This window comes from Girardinichthys multiradiatus, chromosome 23 (genome assembly GCF_021462225.1).
Source record: "Girardinichthys multiradiatus isolate DD_20200921_A chromosome 23, DD_fGirMul_XY1, whole genome shotgun sequence".
In the NCBI taxonomy this organism is placed as follows: Eukaryota; Metazoa; Chordata; class Actinopteri; order Cyprinodontiformes; family Goodeidae; genus Girardinichthys; species Girardinichthys multiradiatus.
Window position 1 is genome coordinate 9,748,682 of NC_061815.1, and position 8,186 is coordinate 9,756,867.

Genomic DNA, 8,186 nt, shown 5'->3' on the forward strand with positions numbered 1-8,186 from the left:
TGATCTCTTCTGTAAAATATAGTAACAAAATACATAAAAATTCAAAAGACTGCAAAAAACTTCAAAGTCAACCAAGTTACCCTATGGTACACGCCTTCACCTGCTGATTCATTGAGGGCTGTTTGCCAAAGAGGAGTCAGCATGTTAGTGTGGCAACCCCTAGGCATGCTCTGATATAAAAGAATTCAAACACACCCCACCAGCGTGAGTAATTGTACAGCTAATGTTTGATATCTAATGGCCTTAATCAAAAGCCCCTGCTATGATTCTCTCAGCACTTTGTTAATAAATCACGGCATTAATGAAAAATGGTCCATGTCACAGTGCACTGCTGCTAGGCCATGGCACAGCCCCATTTGTTAAAGTAGCTTCTTGTGATTTGGTGTAATTTTAGTTCCTTCACTGCCTCTTTTTATTCTGCTTCTCTCAACATCTCCCATTTGTCTGAATATCTTTCTGTCATGTGGGTTAACTTTTTTAAATCATGTTTTAACTTTTCCCTGTCTTGTTTTGGCTTCTGATATATTCACCAATGTCCTGTCATTTTTCTTTCATCTATCCTGTTTTATATATTAACTTCGCCTTGTACTCTATTCTTCTCTTTCCCTTACTCATCTGAGTTCCCTTGCTTTTTCATAAACTAATTATTAAATCTAATCCCCACATGTTCCCTTACAGTGTTCGGATGTTCTACCTTCTAATTTTTCCTGCCTCTCTGTCCAATTTGTTAACCAGGGGTGTGGTATTGTGTTTTGTTCTGTGGTCTTGGTGGGTAAGCTGCATGGTGAACAGGGCTGCTGTGAGGGGTAATTAACTCCTCCTCATTTAGACAACAAGCTCAATCAGTGGATGTGAATGACTACACATGGCTTGAATACCAATTGGACGGGCCTCTGGCAGACTGGCGCACACACACAAACACCCATTCACATGACCTTGAGAAGAAAAAGAAGCAGCAGTTAATGAAGACTGCATTTAAGCTGGTCTTATAAAGATTTGTCAAAGAATGACAGGATAATTTTTTTCTTTGCTATGAATTTCCTACGTAACTAAGCACACTGGCAGCCCCACATGGCAGCAGTGGGTAACTGTTTAAAAACCATATGAACATCAAATCCTAGAAACCTTGTCAGGTTATTACAAGAAATAAGTGATGAAAAAACCAAAGTTCAGCTTCTTAGAAAATGAGAGTAACACCAAAGGTGTTACTGCAGAAAGATACTGTTATGGCAATGTTACACGGTATAAAATCATGGAAAAGACTGCTGACTTCACTGTCAAAGTTAATAAAGAAACTGACTTATAGAGTTTATTTCCTGCTAACATGTTGCACACAAAACACGTTCCAGACAAATAAAACACAAATCACCAAATGTTGCACAAAAAAACATATTTTACAACCTGTCCTCGTGTACAAAAGGATCTTTTCTTGCACACAAAACAGTCTCTCCTCAAATGCTAAAAACAAAATCAACACTCAGCGGCAGCATTTTGCCAAAAGTCACATGATGTACCAAATGGAGTTTTGACGAAAATTCAATCTGGAAAACTCACCTCCACCACCGGCTCCGTACTATGACTCCATCATGCTTCTTCACTCCAACCAATCAGCGTCAAGTCTGCATTCCTCCTCAGCCAATCACCCTTCAAGGCTTCGCTTTTAAGGACCTCCAACCATGGATCTTCCTGCTCTCCCGCCGAGCTTCAACCCTCCTCCACCCCATCGCCGCCATCTGGCTTCCTAGCTCCTTCCAATTCTCTTATTATCGGGCCTTCCCCCAGGGGGGGAAGACATCTCTAATCCGGATCCTAAATCATTCATTCAAGCTCATGTCATTCATAGCATTCATGTCTTCCTCCGGGGTCCGAGCGCCAAAGAAATAAACATCTGCTATTTAACTTTTCTAATCGGCATCTTTGTGTTTTTATTGTGAGTCTTTACAGGATTGATATGAGATTAATTGTTTTTCCTCCACGACAGCAGCGGGTGCCACCAGGACAACTGAAACGTGCTGGGAGCATATATACAAGTGGATGGGCCTGAATAACACTGGTGTTGTGCAAGTATCTCACAGCTAACATTATGAACGACCCACAGGTGACTTTAAAAACTTTTACGGTGAACAATTAAATGCTTATATGTCACATGCAGAGCATAAAAAGTTTCAGTTGTCTCAGTGGCACCTCCTGCCTTCTTGATTGAATGAGGGGCTTTCTAAAATTTTGGGATTCCTGCTACATGTTTAACTACAAGATTAAATCAAAAAGTGAGACGGAAGACCAGTCAAAGAGCAAGGTTGACAACTGTCAGGAAAAAGTTGCATTAGGGCGTTATTCTGGGCTCCCTCTAGTTTCCGGTAAAGGGCTTTTGACCAAGCAAATCCAAATAGGAGATGTCAGGGAGATATTGAGCATTTCAAAATGACGATGTAAAACGGTTTCACAATTGTTTATGTTTTGCTTTTTCTAGAGTTCCTTAAATATTCACGTGGCATTAATCACATACAAAATCCTTTGCTTTTACGAAGGTGCTAAATGTGTGTTATTTAGAGAATGCAGGCATCAATCCCACTACATCTCACATGAAAAGCGAGCGCTCTAGCACTTGAGCTAATTCCCCATGAGAAACTTTATCAAGACTTCCGATTTTGTGCAACCCTTGATATGGGTTGCATTAGTGCTTGCTAATTTGTAGCTGTACACTTATTTCATAGTGGCTTGTCTCCTTTGTTCACCACCAACTGGCTTGCAAAAATGTACAGGTACTAGGAAAGGGATGGTTGAATCGTACACCCTTCCATATTCTCGGTGGCAAGATTTAGCAACGCCACGTCAAAACTTTGTTTTAACTTTGTTGATTGAGAAGACCTTTTAAAATTGTGCAAATGAAATCGAATAGGAACCTCTCTTCCGTTTGTCTTTTATTCATCTTTACCCCATGAGAAGAGATCAAGACTTCTTTCTCTTTGCAACAACTACTTTAGAGTCTCACTAATTAGAAATTTTGTAAATAAGTGTGCGTTCATGTGCGACAACACTTGTCGATTCTTGGTAGAAAAAATTATTGTGTTTTACTGGACCCTGATTCCACAAGAATCTTGTGGAATCTTCGCCATTCCTCGCCAGCCAACGAAGAATGGTCTGGGAAAATGTTGAAAAATGTTGAACATTAGCGCCAATAGCGTTTCTGGAATGTTTAAATGAACAGCCAATCACGTTTGAGAAATGTTGAAAATTTTGAAATGAATAACCAATCGCGTTTGAGAAATGTTGAAAGGCAAACATAGTTCTGAACTTTGCATAAGGGCGCGGGACCCCATTTCAGAAATCCATCCGCTGTAGTTCGAGAGCAAAGTTTGTTGTTAATAACAGATTGAGTCGGTGTTGACAAGACAAATTTGTCTTTTTAGCTCTATGGTAAGTATCTACAACTTCATGACAATGCTGTGTGAGACTAGCATGACTATAAGATACGTTTTTAAAGGACTGTTACGCCGGTGTTACAGCGTAAGCACATAGCACTGGCTTATAATTTCACAAATAAAAGACGTTATAACGTTTTGTATTTGTTGAAATAAAAGGAGAAATCATGAATAATTTTCATTGCACATCACAATTCTATACCACTTTGTGTTGGTCTTTCACATAAAATTACAATAAAATATATTTATGTTTGTGGTTGTGGTTGTAATAAAATATGTGGAAAAGTTCAAGAGGTATGAATACTATTAAAAGCCACTGTAATTATGTTGTAGTTCTTAGTCAGCCAGTAGCCATTTCAACCAAACTTTATTTATGAAGAACTTTAAAACATTAACCACTGACCAAAGCACTGGACATATAGTAAAGTGCCTAATAATGCTGTCAAGATTTTTTTTTTGGTTTGGTTTCTTGAGAGTTTGATAAGCTCTTGTGGTGTTACCATTTGTTTTTAAAATCACCTCCACATAAGGCATCAAAATCCCACAAGGCAATGCCAGACACTGTCTGGATGGCACGGCTGAGAAGCTTCGCCGCCACAGGGTCATGGCCAGCAGATGAGGGCAACAGGCCAGCACCCAGACAGAAGAAGTGCTACGAGCTGTATCAAAGGGTATGTTTCTATTTAATAGGTTTTTACTTTCACAGTTCATTTGGTACCAAGTGTAACAGCATAATTTGGGTTTAGACACATTAATAAAGATGGAATAAGTACAAATTCAAGTGTGATTTCTATAACCACACACGGCAACTGATTGAGTTACATCTCCAACTGTTTTTAGATTGAGAAATGTCCCATGGTCCAGCATGGGCAGAAGTCCTTGTTTGGTGGTGTCAGGAGATGTTTGTGTGGATTCCACATTCAGGAGGTTGGTCTAACAGTAGGTTTGTTGTATAGTGCAAATATCACCTCAAAAGATGACTAATAATATTTAATTTGTCATGAAACAGCAGCCATCTTCTACAAGCCCGGAGGTTTCAGCAGGTGCTGCCCACACTGCTCCTACACGGCAGACGTCCGCTGCAGGTCCTGCCCACGCTGCTCCTGCACGGCAGACGTCCGCTGCAGGTGCTGCCCATGCTGCTCCTACACGGCAGACGTCCGCTACAAGTGCTGCACTAGGACAAGTCCAGGGAGCTGAAAGCCACAAACGGCAACCACCACTGAACTCGTCCATGGTACTTGCACAATTATGAGCATAAACAACTAAACTATGAGTATTTGTTTTTAGTGAATGGCTTCTCATTATACATTCCTTTGATTATTGTCTTTCAGTTTATCAAGCCAAGATTTAGTGGTGCACATCTTGCAGCTGCAAAGCCAAATCTAGCCAGGGCCAGGCCCAGGAACATGACTCAGGTATATAGCAATCAAAAGTCAACTGTATAACAGTGGATTGTTTATACAAGTTACTTAACACTCTATTTTACAGAAACAAGTCACAGAAGGCCAGGAGATCCCAGGTTCTCCAGTCAGCACTGCCATCTCAGTGAGTGATTACCTTTTCAGCTAGAGCTTCTGTAGTTCTACACTTAATTAATGTGTTCTTGTACAGAATGAAATATCTGATAGTGAAACTTCCCACAGGCTGTAGCCCTCCAAACAGAGCCACCAGCTGTCTCACCTGAGATACCAGTGGTGTCTCCTGTGCTGGTAAGTGATCTAGCACCGGTGTTTATTTTTGTTTTTCATTTTTTTAATAGCAAAGTATGATTATACATAGTTTGTTTTAATTTTTTGCTGCATCTCCTCAGCTGCCCCGTTTATGGGCAAAGGGCATTCCACCCGAAGACCATAGGTGGATAACAAAAATCTTGTTTAGGATGGGGGCAAAGGGCAAAGTGGAGCTCCAGGACAACCTGAAGCTGTGGTACTACCCACCTCAGCCGAGTCTGCTCTACCACCAGGCACCTTCGCCAGACCGGTTCTTCGCCCATCCACTACTCATGTGGATGCCATACAAGTTGTGGAAGGTTAAGGTGGTCTGCCTTAGATCACTCGGCCACACTACCAAACCCACACAGATGTCTGCTCCCTGATTTCCGCAAACCTTTGGAGAGAATGAGAAAGACTGTTGGCCTTAACTGTCGGCTCCAAATAAGTTGTGAAAAATGGTACCGCTAATGATTTTGCAGGTATTGAACTTACTGCTCCTTAGTAAATCTCACCTAAAAGCCTTTCAATGCACAATACATGGCAAAGTTAGTTTTAGTACTTTTATTTCAATGAAACCACAGTGATCAGAAAGTGAGTGCAATGGTCAATTGCACAAACACTGTCGCATCCGGGCGTTATTCTGGGCTCGATCGGGGCTCCCTCCGGTTCCCGGTAAATGGCTTTTGACCAAGCAAATCCAAATAGGAGAGAGACATTCGGTTGTTGAGCGTTTTGAAATGACGACATAAAACGCTTTCACAATTGTTTATATTTTGCTTTTTCTAGAGTTCCTTAAATCGTCACGTGGCACGTGGCAACCTTTGGAGAAAATTGAAAAGCAGTGTTGGACTTCACTGACTGCTCCAAATAAGTTTTGAAAAATGGTACCGCTAATGATTTTGCAGGTATTGAACTTACTGCTCCTTAGTGTATCTCACCTAAAAGCCTTTCAATGCACAATACATGGCAAAGTTAGTTTTAGTACTTTTATTTCAAAGAAACCAAAGTGATCAGAAAGTGAGTGCAATGGTCAATTGCACAAACACTGTCGCATCCGGGCGTTATTCTGGGCTCGATCGGGGCTCCCTCCGGTTCCCGGTAAATGGCTTTTGACCAAGCAAATCCAAATAGGAGAGAGACATTCGGTTGTTGAGCGTTTTGAAATGACGACATAAAACGCTTTCACAGTTGTTTATATTTAGCTTTTTCTAGAGTTCCTTAAATCATCACGTGGCACGTGGCAACCTTTGGAGAAAATTGAAAAGCAGTGTTGGACTTCACTGACTGCTCCAAATAAGTCGTGAAAAATGGTACCGCTAATGATTTTGTAGGTATTGAACTTACTGCTCCTTAGTGTATCTGACTGAAAAGCCTTTCATTGCACAATACATGGCAAAGTTAGTTTTAGTACTTTTATTTCAAAGAAACCAAAGTGATCAGAAAGTGAGTGAAATGTTCAATTGCACCAACACTGTTGCCTTCTGACGTTATTCTGGGCTCGATCGGGGCTCCCGGTAAAGGGCTTTTGACCAAGCAAATCCAAATAGGACAGAGCCATAGTCAAGGAGACTTCTTTGCTTTCAGTTTCGCAACAAATGTTTTACAGTCTCACTAAATGGAAGTTTTGTAAATAAATTTGGGTTCGGGATTTAGACCTGGGGAAGCTGAGTTATGTCACGTGCGACAACACTTGTGTATTTTTGTTAAAACAATGATTGTGTTTTACTGGACCCTGATTCCACTAGAAATTTGTTGGAAAAAGTGTCCAGTTTATGGACAAGCTTAAGGCAAAAACCACTAGTTTTATGTATCTACTGTACAAACAGACCCGTTTCCCGGACTCATCTCCAACAGGGCCAAAACGGGTTTCCTGTAGTGGTGAAAAAGAGTTACAAGGATTTAAAATCCTTATCCATAGGTGCTTAGCAGAGAATGGTTTCCATCCAGCGACCTCGGGGTTATGGGAAGCATACGCTTCTGCTGCGCCACTATGGTTTCTTGCTCAACAAAGCGGCTTGCCAGAATTTTGGGTTTCCTGCTACACATTTGACTTCACCAATAAATTCAAAGTGAGAGGGAAGTCCAGTGAAAGAGCAAGGTCTACTTTCAGCTTTGCGTGCTGCAAGGCAGTTGAAAAGACAGAGCCATGTTGAATTTGAGAAAAGGTGTTAAGAATGACCTGAATTGTAAGACAAGCTTAATTTGTTAACTGTATTAAAAGGGACCAGTGCAAACTTTAAAACCTTTCACATAGCAATGGCAGTGATGGGATTTGAACCCATGCCTCTACAGAGACTGGAGCCTAAATCCAGCGCCTTAGACCACTCGGCCACACTACCAAACCCACACAGATGTCTGCTTTCTGATTTCTGCAAACCTTTCAAGAGCATGAGAATGACTGTTGGCCTTAACTGTCGGCTCCAAATAAGTTTTGAAAAATGGTACCGCTAATGATTTTGCAGGTATTGAACTTACTGCTCCTTAGTGTATCTCACCTAAAAGCCTTTCAATGCACAATACATGGCAAAGTTAGTTTTAGTACTTTTATTTCAAAGAAACCAAAGTGATCAAAAAGTGAGTGCAATGGTCAATTGCACAAACACTGTCGCATCCGGGCGTTATTCTGGGCTCGATCGGGGCTCCCTCCGGTTCCCGGTAAATGGCTTTTGACCAAGCAAATCCAAATAGGAGAGAGACATTCGGTTGTTGAGCGTTTTGAAATGACGACATAAAACGCTTTCACAATTGTTTATATTTAGCTTTTTCTAGAGTTCCTTAAATCATCACGTGGCACGTGGCAACCTTTGGAGAAAATTGAAAAGCAGTGTTGGACTTCACTGACTGCTCCAAATAAGTCGTGAAAAATGGTACCGCTAATGATTTTGTAGGTATTGAACTTACTGCTCCTTAGTGTATCTGACTGAAAAGCCTTTCATTGCACAATACATGGCAAAGTTAGTTTTAGTACTTTTATTTCAAAGAAACCAAAGTGATCAGAAAGTGAGTGCAATGTTCAATTGCACCAACACTGTTGCCTTCTGACGTTATT

At 40.9% G+C, this 8,186-nt stretch overlaps 1 non-coding gene across 1 annotated transcript; it reads right to left on the bottom strand.

Moving 5' to 3' along the window:
* Positions 1-7,394: 7,394 nt before the first annotated feature.
* On the bottom strand, positions 7,395-7,476 carry trnal-uag. The gene has a single exon. It is a non-coding gene; the product is annotated as a tRNA-Leu (tRNA).
* Positions 7,477-8,186: the final 710 nt, after the last annotated feature.